Source organism: Diceros bicornis, chromosome 15 (assembly GCF_020826845.1).
Source record: "Diceros bicornis minor isolate mBicDic1 chromosome 15, mDicBic1.mat.cur, whole genome shotgun sequence".
Taxonomy (NCBI): Eukaryota; Metazoa; Chordata; class Mammalia; order Perissodactyla; family Rhinocerotidae; genus Diceros; species Diceros bicornis.
Genome location: NC_080754.1, coordinates 60,962,172 through 60,978,910, shown reverse-complemented (window position 1 = coordinate 60,978,910; position 16,739 = coordinate 60,962,172). Strand labels below are relative to the sequence as shown.

General features: G+C 44.5%; 1 pseudogene; it reads right to left on the bottom strand.

Moving 5' to 3' along the window:
• The window catches only part of LOC131414623 (peroxynitrite isomerase THAP4-like), a 48,272-nt pseudogene extending 31,969 nt beyond the window's left edge, over positions 1 to 16,303 (bottom strand).
• Between the last annotated feature and the right edge of the window lie 436 nt (positions 16,304 to 16,739).

The window sequence follows — 16,739 nt, the reverse complement described above, 5'->3', positions numbered from 1 at the left end:
GGCCATCCAATGAGAGAGGTGCTTCCAGCCGCGTTCTGCTGATGGGGCACCAGAGGCCATGGGACCCAGAAGTCACAAATAGAAGTTCCCATGGCTCTGGGCGGTGGCCAGGCTTCACCACACCTGTTCAGCTTTCATAAATAATTGTGGGACCTTGGGCAGGTCTTCACCTCTCCGTCCCTGGGTTTCTTTATTGGCTCAGACTTAAGTAATGTTTAAGATTCTTCTAAGTCTGATGTTCTGTGAGTCTTGAAAACTACTTGGGTAGACAGTCTATAGAGTGAGGGCCCTTCCTGTGTTGACGGGTGAGGCGTGGATTCAATAACTTACCAGCCAGTTCTCTAAGATACCAAGCCCATGAGATGGCTACTATCATTCTTGGAATATACCAATCACATTTATAGCCTGGTTTTAAATTTTTCTTGGCTAAAGAAGTGACTGTTATACACCACATCCTGGATTTATGGACATATCACAGTCATCTAAGACTTGTCTTGGCCTCCAATTGAAAACTGAGGTGGGAGCTGGTGGGGCTAGGAGGATGGGGCTGTGTTTCCACGGCTGGGGGAAGGAGTGCTGCTTCTGCCCAAATGCGTTTGGACAAGAGACACCAGTCCACGGGTCAGAGCCTGTCTTTCTATTCCAATTATTTATGGGAACTTCGTCCTCTTGCTCCTGCTCAGGTGTCTGCTCACCAGCATTCTGCAGGTGACACAGTGACAGGCAAGTCCCCTGACTGAGACGTCTGCCTCCGTCCCCCTGGGGACCAACAAAGGGGTTTCTCCCCTTGTCATTGCCATCTTCTCTCACCTTTGCCAGAGCTACCTCAGGATCTAGTTGTGTGTGGCGAGACCACAGTTAAATATGTGTGTGTTGTGTCAACACAACGCAATGAAGAAAACGTCACCTTTGTCCTTGAGGAGCTCACAGAAGAAGGGAGGGGAGAGAGAGTAAAGGTTACGTGGCAGGGCACTCTGAGCTTCGTTGGAGGCGAGCAGGGAGAAGACACACAGTCCAGTCCTGGGGTGGAGTGGAGGAAGTGACATCAGCAGTAAAAGAAAGGGGTGGGAGGTGGGGGGAGTTCTTTCAGAAGTTTGCAATCAAGCAAGAAGCGCAGTCTTGAAAGTCTCTCTGTTTATTATTTATTGGCCCTTTTCTAGACAATTACCTCCTTTTAGGCCAAATTTCTCTAGGAATAGACTAAAACAGTCCCCGGGGAATAAGGGAGGGGACCCATGTTACAGTGCGTGGGTATAGCCTGGGACTAACGGAGAGCCCCCGTCAAGCCAGCCTCAGCTCCCGAAGGCAGCGCCTCCACCTCGGTCTGTCTCATTTACCTCTTTTCCTCTCCCTGCTGCTTGAATATTAAATATTCTCGCACTGCAACATAAAAACAACCCCTCCACAGTGTATAATTGTTATATTTCTAATATACGCATAGATATATACATTACAGTCTTGCTTTAGAAAAAACAAAGCATACTTAAGGGTGGCCAGGTCTGTGGGTCTCTTCCTTGGCCTGTAAAGGGCTTGTGGGGAGGGCTGGCCCTTGGGATTTCACTGGCAACTGCATTTACCCCCACACCGACCCACATCCACCAGCAGAAAGCATCTTGAGTAGAGTTTTGGCATTTGCAGCAAAGGCTCCCCTCACTACTTTGGGTGTGACTCTCTTGCTCTTTCTGCAAAAGGCCCCAAAAGATGCCAAGATGTGTGCTTTAGCCTAAGGCTAATGCAAAGGAAATGGCCCATGGGACCTCGATGTGCAGAAGTGCATTCTGTGGCCAGAAATGCCTTGAAAGATGGTTGTTGGGGGCACAGAGTGCCTTGGTGAAGAGGTTGGTGAGGAGCAAGGAAGGTGGGAGATGGGGCCGTGGTCCTATTATCTAGGCATTGCACTCTTTTTTTAAACAATATTGAGCATGGATGTTTCGAGATCAGGATAGGATTGTAGTCACATGCTGTCGAGTCATCACTGAAGTAATGCTTCCAGGATGCTGAGAACATGTGCCCACCTTATTCCAGTCTGTATTGGCCTGGCTTAGAAGAGTTTCCATGGAGAGGGGGTGGAGTGTGGTGGAAAGAGCATGGCTGTGAATCAGGAAGACTTGGGTTTGAATCCTACCCCTACAGCACACTAGAAGATTGACAGTGGGCACTTGCTGAGTCTCAATTTCTTCCTCTGGAAAATACACCTCACCACATTACCTCATAGAGTTGTTGTGAAGATTAAAGAAAATAGGGTGTTTGATGTACCTGGCACAGAAGAAATGGCTCAATAAACGGTGGTTATTGTTATAGCATCTGCTGCATCGCCGAACTCCAAGGACTGCCGCTGACACTGCAGTCTGTGTGGCTGGCGCCCCCTAGTGTTGCAGTGCACGGCAGGCACAGCTGTCTGTGGCCAACCTGGACAGATGTAGCAAGCCACAATTTTCAGGGGACTTCAGTGCTGTGAGTGCATTGACTGCAAAATGGATGGGATGGCTTTAAAAATGACTTTCTCGTTCTAAAGAGAACTGACAGGTTCTTTGGATAAAGTTGATTTGTTTTTCATCCGGCAAGAAATCCCTCTCTCACTCCTTAAACGTCAGCTCAGAAAGCAGATTTGAAAGCTGTAGAGAATCCCACACCCCACAGTCACCACTCCATGCTCTGCCAGGGGGCTCATCCGTCTTCTTCCACACATTATTCCTTTGGGGTCTGGAACCTGTCAGAGACAAGGCTGGGAGGCTGGGACGCAAAGTGGCATCATCAGAAGTAAATCTCAGCTACAAAAACAAGGCCTGAAAATTTATAGTTTCGGTTTTGTGATACAATGCCCTGCTGAGGGGTCTCATTGGGACCATTCCATCTGAACCAATTTACCTCGTTTTCTTCTTCTAGGCACTGAAGATCAATCTGAAAAATCTAGGATTCTAACCAGAGCTGTGAGAAATCTGAGAAGTCAACTGGTTCATTTCTCTGATTTTACAAACAAGGAGAGAAACAGGCAGGTAAATTGGTGACATTAGGAGTCAGCTATTGTAAGGTCCGGAATAAAGTGCACGTTTCCAGGAGCCTGGGCTTGGAGGTCAGATGGACAGGGGTTGAATCTTTATCCGTCAACATCCTACTGTGTGGTTTCTTCCTCAGAAAAATGGAGAAAACAAAATAAGCTAAATCAGTTGATATACTTTAAATCCCCAGATATACCACCCTGCCTCTTGAAATGTCATTTCACTGTGTAGTCTTGTAAATGTTTAATTAGTGACCAAAGCTCCAAAGTTCCAAGGCAAAACTGTTGAAAAAGTGACCCCCTGAAAAGGCCTCAGTGTGCTTCTGCTGAAAGGCAAATGAAGAGCTCACTTTGCTGACTGTGTTTGTGATGTAATGTTCTTTTTGACTGGGACATTTATAAAATCCTGAGTCCAAGTGTCCCGTCAACATTTTGAAAAGTTGTGTTCTGCATGGTTTGCTTTTCTAAAATCTCTAAGGATTATTCCAAGATCAACTTCAACTTGAAGCAATTGCAGCCTTTGGCATTTTCCCAAACAGACTCAAATGTTAGTTCAAATAAAGTGAACTGAATATTTTAGAGGTCGCCTTTTCAGCAACCTTGCTAGGCAGAGCACAACAGAGAATCACAAATGAACAAGTAAAGTCCATCACCGAGCCCGTGCTTCAGACCTCAAGTCAGAATGATTTGTTCTTTCTTGGTCATAATTCAAGCAGGACAGATTTTCTTACTTCCCATTCCTTGCAGAGTAAAGAGAACAAATTAGACGAAAAGAGCCATTAGAGGCAGGCATACTGACAGCAGCAAGAAAAATGTACAGCAAGGCGAGGATACAGAAAAAAATAACAGAGGAGGGAAAAATACAGAAGCCAAAATTTAAAAATAAAACAGCAAACTGAGGCCTCTAATTTTTAAGGCAAGTAGTTCTGTACGCCTCAATAGTCCCTGAGGACACCTTACCGTAGCACAATCCTTGACGTTTATTAAGATAAACTAGAGTTGTCAAGTTGTTTCTTTGGGTTTAAAAGGTTAAAATAAAGCCTTGACACTTAAATGAGAAAGCTGCAGGTATTGGGGAAAACTGCTTGAATGAAAATTTTTGTTCTCTGACAATGTCAGACAAATAAGGCCTAATTGTGAATATTTTCTGCATTTAGAAATCTTCTCCTGCCCGTCCTCATGACTGTTTTTCCCATTACTAGAACGTGGTGGTTTAGCTGGTTCCTAGCCTGAGGAAAAGGCAACTCTGTTCTTAACCTACCGCACACTACACATTTCTTCTCCTGCCCGCTGCCTCCCCACCTCCCCACTGGTTCACTTTCCCACAAACGCCTGCATGTCCCTGGACAACTCCAGTTGAAATGGGGCATTTTCTGTGTATCTTTTCCTGGTACTTCTCTTCTCTGTCTCCCCGCCTCCTGGCAGAAGAATTACTCTTTATCTATATTTCCACAGCACTTGATTCACACTTCTGATATCACACCAATAAATCTATATTATAGTCTTGTCTTCCCTGAAAAGACTCCCAAGTTATTCAGGGCAGAAAGCCTGTCTTAACCTCATCCCCATAACCTCAGAACCGGAACATAACAGATGATCAAACCTCTTGAATGAATTTCTGTTTTATTTTCTGGTTTGATTGTTAGAAATTCTTCTAATATTACATATATAGTAATAAAAGAGTGTCCTTGAATTCTGAATATTGACTTCATTGGAAATTCATTTAACTGAAAATACTTTAAAAATGCATTTAAACTAAATGCTTCTTTGCCATTTCTTTTGGATGAATGACCATCTGGAACCTAAAATATTATAAACAGATTTAAGCATTTAATATTTTGTTCAACAAGCAACTGGTGTTTTAGATAGTCACATCATTCAAATTACTAAGCTTGGAAACAGAAAGAGCTGATCTTTCTAACGCATTCATCCGCTTGTGCAACTGTTTGTGCTCTCCCCTCCTTAGTCCCAGAGGTAATCAAATAATTCAACAGCCCTTTTGGACAGCTTGTTTTATACTTAATGTTCATTGCTGTAATCAAATTAAATATGAAGATTCAGCTACAAAATGCACTCTGGGTTCTGATTATTTTTAAGTGAACGATGTCAAATGGGAGATATTTATAATAAAAAAGGTCTCTTGAATATAAACCCAAATTTTCTTAACCAGTTTTTCCCCAAATTCCTCACCATTCCACATAAAAACCTGCATGTATCTTGTGTGAGGATAATGAGCCAGAGAAGGAATGCCAGAACATCATTGATGATATGCAGTTTTATTTAATGATGTTACATTCAAAACCATGCTGTATCCTGCGGCTGGGAACAGAGTGACTGGCTTATCTGTTTTCAAGAATCCTGTAGGCACAGCATAGAAAAACATAATTACATTGTTTGAATGAACATACTGTCATAGAAACTCTTTAAAAACACACACCTGGGGGCTGGCCCGGTGGCATAGTTGTTAAGTGCACGCACTCCACTTTGGCAGCCCAGGGTTCACAGGTTCTACTTGCACTTGTCAAGCCATGCTGTGGCAGCATCCTATATAATGTAGAGGAAGAGGAGCAGGGATGTTAGCCCAGCACCAGTCTTCCTCAGCAAAAAAGAGGAGGATTGGCAACAGATGTTAGCTCAGGCCTGATCGTCCTCAAAAAAAAAAAAAAAAAAACCACACAGCACACCTGGCCGGTTCTGAAATAACAGAGTGAATTAGCAAGCTCTCTTGGCTCTCAACAAGGGCTCTCTGACCTTTGTTTCCACGTGTCTGATCCTGCCTCATGCGATGTCAGCCCGTGTCTGTGGTGCCAGAGCCTGTGGCTGCTCCCCTGGGAAGGGCTGACCTGCTGCACTGCGGCAGCTCCATCTCACACTTGGACGAAGGAGGAGTGAAACACGAGCTGCAGAGAGGTTCAGGCTCATCCATCCATAGTGATCCTTAGGGCAACAGGAAAACTCCGCGAGGTTCAAAATGAGAGCTGAGCACTCATGGGTTGACATAAGGAAGGCTGTGTTCCAAGTCCCTGCCAAGCTGATATCAGATCACCATCTACAGGTTTCTGAAGGGCCACAGCCTTCTCAGAGAAACAGGGAAGTGAGTTCCAAGTAGAGAAGCCAAAAGAGACGTACCCACCATGTGGCTAAGGCTGGGCTTTGAATGAGGAGAATAACGTTGATGGTTAAGTGGTGCCTTGGCCTCTCCCTGTTATAGGAAACAGCCAAACTCTACCTCAGCACCTCCTTCACTCTGCTCTGACCAAGGCTCTGCGGCAGAGACTGGCCAGCTCTTTCCCATACCTATTTCTCTCTCTTCCTAGGCACACATTTGGACTGCAGTTCCCAGCCTCCCTTGCAGTTCAGTATGGTCATGTGACTGTGTTCCAGCCAAAGTCACTTCTGCCCATTGGTGCCACTTACATGCCTGGCCTATGAAGTACCCTCCACTTGATCCTCCATGCTCTCTTCTGCTGTCTGCTCGATCGATGTCAATACTCAGCCACCGGACAGCGTAGAAAACAAAAGTTGAAGGTGACCAAACTTTCATCAGCCTGGCTCCCACCTGATTGCACCTCCTCCCCCTGCTTGGACTTACATGATTAAGAAATAAACTGTTTTATGTCAAGTCACCGAGGTTGCAGGATTTAGCAGCTAGGGTTACCTTTAATAAAATTGATGGACTTTATTTTGTAGAGGATATTTACCTACAGCCTGACCATAATAAGCATTCAGAAGCCCTTCCCGGACTGGGAACCAGAGCCAGATATCTAGTCTGGAGCCCAGGTTAATTTCCTGGTGACTGAAGAAATATTTGGCAAGTTTTTGTTTGCCACTAGGTTGCAATATGTGTACCAATGCACACAAAACTCCCAATTTCTCTTGCCTTGGAATGGAGATTTTTCTCCAAAACTGTAAAATTGACACCGATGACATTTCATATAGCTAGAAAGGCTGCCGGGAAAAGGAGCATTGTTTCAACTGTCATCTCCAGAGAAACGTGAGCAAGTGCTCCTCAAAGCTATGCTGTTTCCTCCTCCCACAGAGCAAAAGCACAGAATACAACAGTGAAAATTTCTGGCAGGACATTAGCACATGCCATCTAGTGACAACCACAAGCTAAAATTGGAAAGGCCGGGGCAGCTGTTGTTGTCTAACGTTTGTATCCTCTGAGAGCTCGTATGAGAGGGAGATGGCCAAAGACTCTGATTTAAACCTAAGAGCTGAAATTGAGTTAAATTCATCTAACAGAGGGTGCCACTTGGGGGCCTCCAGGGCCTCTGTTCTTACACAGCTTTTTTGATGGAAATAACCTCCTTGGGAGAGAAGCCTGAAGAAATATTGAAATTCACAGTCCACTCTATTACACAGCCCTTCACTCTCCATCTGCGTGACTTCATCCCCATCAGAGCTGCTCCCCAAACACCCCCAGCCCTTGGCTACACATGAGCAGGACAAAAGTCAAGGACCGCAGACAGGGAGGGGAAGCCGTGACTCCCACATCCCACTGAAGGAACCTTACACTGTGAGGGAAAGTGAAAGGTGAAATTACCTAAGTGACATTTCAGTAGCAATCAATAATCAATCCAAACTAGGGGAGGGAGGGTTCTTTGGGATTAAGAGGTGACAGTTGCATCCCGACTACCCAAGGTCAAGTACTGCTTCTGTCGCTTACTTGAGTCTAAGCTTGGGCAGCATCTTCTCTAAGCCTCAGCTTCCTCCGGTAAAGTGGAGGTAATAAAAATGGCCACCTCATGGCTTATTGGAAAGGATTAAATTGAATAATCTAGGGAAAGTGCTGGTGTATAATAAATATTCAATAAGCAGTTGTTGATTTTCAGGAAAGAAGACAAATGTCACAGTCTTTGTCAACACACCCAGGAAACCCCGTGCAGGGTCTGGGAAAGCAGTGTGACTGCATTTACCCCTATGTTTACCAGAAAAGCAGATTGGAGGTCACCGTGCTCTCAAGCCACGTTCTAGACTGAACTAGAGCCAACGTCTCGGGATAGAAGGTAATAAAAATAATATCATAGCAAATATGTAGATGGTGGTTTATAACATACTGAGTGTTTTCACATATACGCTTGTATCTAATCTTTAAAAACCTAGAAGATAGATAACATAGATGTTTTATTTCCACCATTTAGACAGAGAAATTGAAGTTCGGAGAGGGGACATGATTGGCTAAAATTCACACAGCTAGCCAGCTATTTCAAACCCAGGCCCCTCTAGTCCAGAGACAAGGACCAGCCCAGACCACTGCACACGGAGGGAGGATGCGTCAGACAGATGTGTGACGCAGAAAGGATTTTAAATGAGGGTGTAAATGAAAATCTTAGAAGAATGAGGTTCTAGGTGAAGCGAGGAGGAAGCAGCATGTCAAGACCATTCTGGAGGGTTGGGGGCTTTCCCAGGCTAGGGAGCTTGTGGAAGGAATCCAGCGACAGGAGAGTGGAGGCAAAACAACAGATGAAGGCTGATGGCTCTCCACAGGGGACGGTAACGGTGGCATTTGCTGAAGGGCCCTTTCTGTGCACTCACCGCCGTGCTAAAACTTCTAGATATGATCCCGTTTAATCCTCCCAACTCTGTGAATGTATAATGCTGTCACTCCCATTTTATAAGTGAGGAGACTGAGGTCAAGGTCACATAGATAGTGTATGGCGGAATCAGGATGCAGACCTAGGCTGGCCTGACATCAGTGCTCATGTTAGTCTGCCCCAGGTTTATGTAGCCCCTGAGGCTTACAGAAAAGGCAAGATGCACACTGTCTCTCATTGGCTAAGACCAGAAGCACACGATAAGCTGCAGGGCAAATATAAAAAATTAATAAACTAAGCTGTATGCAATACAATTAAGCTGTATAAAATGAAACAAAGGTGTATAACTATGGCTAAATTTTAAAATCACAGCACAATGTTACCTCCCCAAAGGAGAAGCAGAATATTCAGTATCTAGAGACAGAACAGAAAGGCTGCCCTGGACAGGGAGTAAAACAGCAATGGCTCAAATAAGTCAGCTGGAATATACTTGAGCATATACAGCAGAGAGGCAGCCTAGGGAATATTTTATCCTCTTAATGGGAAAAGGAGAAAGAAATAATCAACAATAGAAAGTGAATCAGCAGAGCCATACTCTTCATCACTGGAGGATGTGTGTTGTAACAAGTCCGTGGGCTGTTCTATGTGTTGGGAAGAAAGAACTATTCCTCTACCCTTCTACGTTCTCCTGGCTGGTCTAAGAATTAAATTGACATGAAACAGAATAACAAGAGAAAATCAAACAAAGTTTAATAACATGTAGACAGGGGGTAAACCCAGGAAAACTGAGTAACTCACCAAAATGGCTGATACCACCACCTTAAATATCATCTTCAGCTAAAGGCAAAGGAAGATGTTGGGGGTAGTGTTTGGGACTTCAAAGGGGAGGAAGGCAATTCACTCGGAGATGGAACAGCAAGTGTTTGGTAAACAAGTGTTTGCTGTGACTTACAAAGACAATGGGACATGGAGAGGACTTTGATCAAATGGGCCTTTCTAGGTTCCTCCCTGTCCACCACGCCTAGTTCGTATCATACGATAGTTATCATAGCAATAGCTTCTTCCTGGAACAGGCCTTCTGTCTTAAATTATATTAGGCAGTTAGGGGGAAGGTCAAAGTTTCTTCCTGAGTCTTTTGCTCTTAAAAATAATCAAGCCAAAGAGACACATTTTGGGGTGGCAAATTCTGATTCCCCACATACAGATTAAATGAAATGAATACAGAAAGCCCTGGGCAGAGGGCCTGATGCTTTATAGGGGCTTGACAAATGTGCAGGAGATGAAATAAACAGTCCTTTGTGTACCACCTTCAGGATTTTTGTTAGGTCTGAGTTCCACCTCTACTCATATTTAGTGAATGTTTTCCTTTAAATTGACTCACTTATTTTTAAACTTAGCCTTGTCCTCTGTCATAATAGCCATGAATTCATAGATTTGAGGTGTAAGTTATACATTTCTTCCTAATATTCATGAAAATAAATTTAAAACCATTGAGAGATTTAATGTCCACACGCCCCCCAAAGCCATCTCAGGCACAGCTAGTGTGCCACAGTTTGGGAAACACTGGAAGCGTGTAAAGGGCCCTGGATGTGGGACAAGGAGACCTGGTCTAGGCTGCAAGAGCAGGCAGGCCACCATCATGAGGCATGTTCTCCCAAAGGAAAGTGGGAGAGAAGAGCTCATGCTTTATGTCGCACGAAGGCACGTGAGATAATGAAGGTGACAACATTTCATAAACGGACATTACAAACTGAAGATGTTGTGTGACTCTGTCTCCTTCTATTAAAGAAAACTTTTTTAAAAAGTCAAACATATCTGACAATGGTCAACCAATTACTAAAATAATACACTCTAAAAGTCAGAGAATTTTTTACTGCTTTTACAACTTCAAAACAAAGCATCAGCTTGTTTCCTGTTTCTTGCAGAGGTAACACAATTGCACAATCTCTATAAAGGTCAGTGAGCGCAATTCAAATTCTGCCCTTTGCCCTGGCTTATGATATTATTATTATTATACCACATGGGCTCTGAGTTGGAAAGAGCCCAAGAGAACATCTTGTCTAGTCTTCTCATTATACAGAGGAGGCACTGAGTTCTAGAGCATTTTAAAAACCTTACTATGGAGCAAAATGGGATTCAAATCATGCTCCAAGCCCCTCAGCCAATGCTCCTGCCATTACGTGAGCCTGTTCCCTGCAAAGGCAGAGGACCTCAGGAGAAGAGGAACTGGAGGTGCTGTGCTCTATATAATCCACTAACTTCCAGTTAGGAAAGAACCCTGTGGGCAAGTCAGAGGATCAAGACATAGACACTGCCTTCAAGGTGTCCACAGTCCATAAGGAACTGGGAACACAACAAACATGGCCCAACTAACAGGAATATAAAAGGAGAAACCGCCTCAATTTTCCCAAGATAATCCAAAAAGCAGTCACAGGGATGGAAACTGAAGAAGCCCCTGTGTATTTGGCTACTATCGTGGGAGTGCGTGTGCCTGCCCAGGAATGTCTACTTCCAACTCACCATCCTGGGGGTACAGCTGCACAAGGCAGCCACAGCCTCATGGTCCTTCAGTCAAAGGGCACCATCATCACCATTAGGGACCATGGCAACCCCACCCCACCCCAGACACTGCTGCTCAGATGCTGGCAACTTTCTCGGGCTACCTAACTCCTGTCCTGTTGAGGTTCACTCTCTCGCTCTTCACCCAGTCATTCGATAGTCTAAGATTTGCACTAACACTCAGAACAACAGAACAGCGGGCTAGGAAGCAATTTTTCTAGCGTTTGTCTAAAATCATAGTAAACTACAGAAAAATGTCCTCACATTCTAACATCTCTGGAAAGATACTTTCATGTGACTTCTTAGATAAACATTCCAAGAGTTATAATCTTAAAGAAAGTGTGCCTGCTCTAAGAAATAGGTAGCATCTTTTAGAAAAGGAAGAGCTTTCTCTTTAATAAGAAAAGAAACTAATCAATAGTATTTTCTAAGAAAAAAAAATTGGTTTAAAAATTTAGAGTTATTCCATTGAAGCTCATTTCCATCTCTCCATACTCTGCCCTGATACCATTTTACTGATGCTATCCACCGTGTTCTAGGTCACTAAAGGAGGGGAAAGCTAGGAGGGGACCAAGATTGGTGGAGCGTCCCATCCACACCAAATGTTTTACATCCTTCCATGGAATCCTCATAACAGTCTCTGAGCTAGTTATTCCTGCACCCATTTACAGAATCAGAGTAGAGTCAGTATGCTCTAGAAAGGGGAGGCATCCCTAATTTTGGTAGATCCAATAATAATCTCAAGATAATAAGAGGGGCCTGGACCCTGTGTCAGGAACTATGAATAACACACTGTGTGCCTGGCCCTGGTCCACGTGCTTTACTTATTAAGTCATTTGACCCTCATAAAAACTCTATGGCTTTGGTACTCTCATTACTCACCTTTAATAGCTGAAGAAACGAAGTCACGTGGCTGGTCAGTGGCAGAGCCAAGGCTTGAACCCAGCAGCCTGGCTCCAGGGTCTATGGCTTTAACCCCCAAGCCAACTGCCTCTGTCAGGCAAGGGGCCTGCCCAGAGCCCCCAGCTGGGACGTGGTGCTGCTGGGATGCAGCCTGCAGACAACAGGCCTCCAGAGGCATGTTCTTCATCACCAGCGCCTCCACCCACACTGCCCTTTGCCAAAGCTAGCACCCGCATTTGCTGCCCTGGACTCCGTCTTCTTCCTCTGTGGGGACTTTGCTTCACTATTTGTGTTGCCCACTTCCTCTACCCATTAACTCCTCCCTTCTGCCCCAAAACATCTACAGATCTGCTTTCTCCCACAAACTTCTCCCCAGACCCTGCTGCCGACTTCAACTACCATCCTCTCCCCCTCCATTGCCTCTTCTTGCAAGTCGGCTACACACTCTGCCTCTCCTCCATGCCTGGTCCCTGCCCAACTCCCATGTGTCTGAAGTGGTCCCCTCTCCTCCCATTCTCCTGGCCACACCCCCAGCCTGCTTTCCAGGACGCTTGCAGGAGCCTCATGAATGGAAGCAGCCCTCCCTTTCCATTCCTGCTTTCATACATCCACGCCTTTGCTCACGCTCCTCCCTCCACACAGATTGCCTTCCCCAGCCCCCATCTCCTCTTGCTCAAGTCCTGCACATCTTCCAAGTCCAGGGCTCATCACTCCAGCAGGGAGCATGCACTCCTCCTCCAAGCTCTGTATGACCTTCTTTTGTACAGCACTTCTTATTTAAGTACACGTCTTATCTCCCCTAGTCTGTACTTAACCTGAGGGCAGTGATCTTATCTAACTCCTCTTTGTGTGTCACCTACAGGTAGGTGTAGAAAGAGGATGCTCAATCAACACTGAACAGTGCGCGTTCCCTGAGCGCAGGCTTGGTTCTCAACAACCAGATCTTCCTGCGTAAACTCAGCCAGAGGTTGCTAAGCTCGTGGACCAACCTGCTGTCCTGTTAGCAGGAGCTGAGTCTACCAAAACTCACCCTGGAGAGCTGCCTGTCCTCACGTAGAACCACATCTGATCCTCTGGAAGTGGGCAGGAGTAAATGACTTCCAGGAAGTCAGGGAGTCTTGATAGCAGAAAGAGGAAATATTAGAAATGTGGCTCCGGTTAAGAAGAAACGTTTATTAAGATGGTAGAAATCACTATGAAAATGCTATAGCTAAATGTTCATTCATGTGTTGACTTGTCCTCCTAAATGTCCCCAGTCATTTCAATTTAATAGGTTCAGTCGGCTATGGTTTGGAATGTTAATACTGATGGTATTTCAAAGCTCTTTATATTCTATCCCCAAGTCACTTTTCCCCAGGAGGATGGTGATTGTATGAATCCCAAAAGTGCCTCTGTCAGAACACACGGTGCTCTGTCATAAAGGAGCACAACAGGATCCTCAGTTGTTAGGTGCCAGGTGAAGTGCACATTTTTGCAGATATTTTAAGAGTCACCTCATCCTTAATTATCTTCACAAGCTTAAACACAACAATGCATACTATGGGGTCATATCTCAACTGTTATTTCCGAGAGTTTGAAAACAAAGCACATTACTCTATTCAAATCACTTGTACATTATCTCATTTAATTTTTACAACAGGCCTTTATAATGCTATTAGTCCTCTTTTGCAGTCAAAAAACCTGAAACTCAGAAAAGTTAATTAACTTACCCAACAATTTGTTTAACTACATAACTCAGTGCTATAGATTCCATATAAACACTGCGTATATAGAGAAAGCAATGAGATAGGTGCTCTCAAATATTGCCGTGGGAAGGTACACTGAGACAGCGGTCGCATTAAGAATAAACATGTATGTGTGTTTATATATGTACATGTAATATTATATACGTAATAGTCACCATTAATTCCACTTCTAGAAATAGAGCCTAAGAAAATAACCAGAGAGGGGCCGGCGTGGTGGCGCAGGCGGTTAAGTGCACACACTCCGCTGCAGGGGCCCGGGGTTCGCCATTTGGGATCCTGGGCGCGCAGTAATCTCAGTAACTGAGGTAGGTAGTTCCAACATAAAGGTGTAAAAACGAAAGGAGCTGGTGACAGGAACAATTTCCTTTTTCTGAAATGTGCACACCTAGAGCTCTGCAGTAAATCTAATTCATAAATGAACTTAGCTCCAACTGCACACACTAGTTTCCTCCTGGAAACAATCATGTTGCAAAAATAAAGGAGGAGGAGACATTTTTAATTTTTGATGACATAAGAGAGACGTGACTTTCACTGTTCTTTAACACACTCACTAAACCAGGGACACAGAAGGCTACTGGAAAGGGATGACTCATAACATCGCCTCACAGATTAGCATGGAAACCGTTAATTCTGCATCATCTCTTCTGATGACAGGACAAGTTGTTTTTGTTTGAGTAAAGCAGAAAAGAGGGGAGATCTTTCTTCCCCCAAAGTTGCTGGCTAAACCTGGCTACCTTAATTAACATTCCCCTTTGACCTGATGTTATTCTAATGTCAGGTAACAGAGCAGGAATTTTGTGGTGCTGCGTTAGACTCCTTTAAGGAAAGTTTTTGATCTAGAGTAAGTGAAAGCATATATCATGGAAGGAAACCATTATCAAGGCTTTCCTTTACCACTCAACTCTTTTTCCAGGAGCTCTTTAATAACAGCTTTAAGATTTATAGATACGAGGTGCATTCCCTTCCCAACACTGGGAAGCTCATTGAAGCCTCCTTAGACTGAGACCATTCTCCACAGTCTTTCCTCCAGAACCCAAACTTAGCCATAACAGCTCACAGGAGCTTCAAACAGATCACTCGGGCCATAAACAGAAAATGTATTTCACAGAACATTTCCAGAAGCTTTATTTTGTTCTACCTGTTAAATGTTGATTGTTAAATAGTGGCTTAGATTTGGAAATATCTATTTTATTCCCGCCTTGGAAAGGGGAAAACAGAAGTTCAGGCATTTTGAAGTTTGTAATCCAACAAGTTTTTAGTCTATATGTATCAGTAATTCAATTACTAAATAAGTTTTCATGTAGTGTCTTTTTGGAATTAGAAATATAAAAAGAGGCAGCTCAGAGCATACTGGGATGCTCTGATAAACAGACCGCATTCCAGAATTTCTAAGCTACCACACAGTATCTACAGAAGTTTTCCATACTTTGACCAATTCAGTGGCATCATTTTTCATTTCTAATGGATTTTTATTACTATTTAATGAAAGTAGTTATTTTAGGCTTTATTTTCACAATAATTTTCCTTGCAAAATTATCTTTAATTCCTAAGAGGTTTTTTGTAGCAATTATAGAGAATAAGCATTCTTAAATTTCAAGACTCCAGACACTTTTACTGAGTCTAGTTTTCCTTATAGCAATGAGATTTGTGACATTATTCCTCCTCTGCATTATTTGAGGCCAAGGCAAGGAAAGAACAGGGAGAAAATCTACAGAGATTTGTTTTACATTTACCTCATTTTTACAAAGTGGCTTTTTCTCCTGACGCTGTCTGTCTTAGGCAGGGGCCCAGACGCTGTTTTGGCCATCAGTGCCGTCTGCTCTGCACCCCCACTGCCAGGGCTAGACTCGCAGTCAACTGGTTCACACTACACTGCTGCACTGGTCAGATGGGCAGCACATGAGTCCCTCCCTCCTCCCCAAGTTCTCAAGGGAAGTGCAGTCTTGTTGTTGTTTTGGAAGGGGGCCGTTTTCCTGCAATCTGTGACCTCCTCTGATTGTTACTTAAGACAGATCTTAAGGCCTCACTCCTTCTTCCTGTCAGCTCTTGAGTGTCTACTGCCTGTTTACGAGGGGCCTTTTCTGAATAACAATCCAAGGAGCACCATTTGCCATTTTCACCAGGTTCCTGATCTTTGTGGTTACACATTCTGAAGTGTCAATCATCCTTCAGGCAATTAGAACCCTTAAGCTCTCCAGCAGCACCGGGAAAGAAACCAAGCATCCCCTCTGGAGAGCACTGGCACGTGGTGTCTCCTGAAGCGCGCAGGGAGGGGCGGCGGCTTACCTGTGAGGCATGCCGGTGCTGGAGGCGGTGCTGTGCTCGCTGGACAGGTCCCAGAGCTTGAGGTACCAGTTCTTCTCTGCTTCACGCGCCAGAGCCAGCTGCCAGGCCCTGAGCTGGGTTTGCCCCGAGGGCCCGAGGCTGCCGTCTTTCCCCTTTTCTGAGGCTTTCTTGGGAGATCTGTCTTTGCTCCCTACGGAAAGCCCAGACTGTCTCCTTAACTTGCTGTTCTCTTCCGAGATCTGACTCCCCGCGGCCCCAGTCCGGGCTGACAGCATCGCGGAGGTTCGTGTCTGTCTGTCACAGAAGACTCTAAGTCACTGTCATCAAAGTAATTTGAATTGATTTCTCTGCTTCTGCCTCCCTCCGCTTGCCTGTCCTCCCTCGTCCCCTTAACCTTATCCTGCCGCAAAGCTGTAATTGAGCCGCGTCCCCGGCTGGGGAGGAAAGGGCATCTCTCACTTTCCTGAGGAGGAACTAAGGCGGCCACTATCTGTGACGTCTCAGAGCACGGAAATTGTAAAAACAACCCCCAACAACTTTGTAATGCTGAAGTTTTGCAGTGCTATTCTTCTGCAAAGTATGGACTTCTGCCTCATTTAATGATGACTCTGAACCTTAGATCATTAGGGTTTGGTAAATTATATTTGATCATCATGTTAGAGTTATAAAAAAAGACATCTAGAGGCTCATTAGCCACTTAATTAGAGTCCC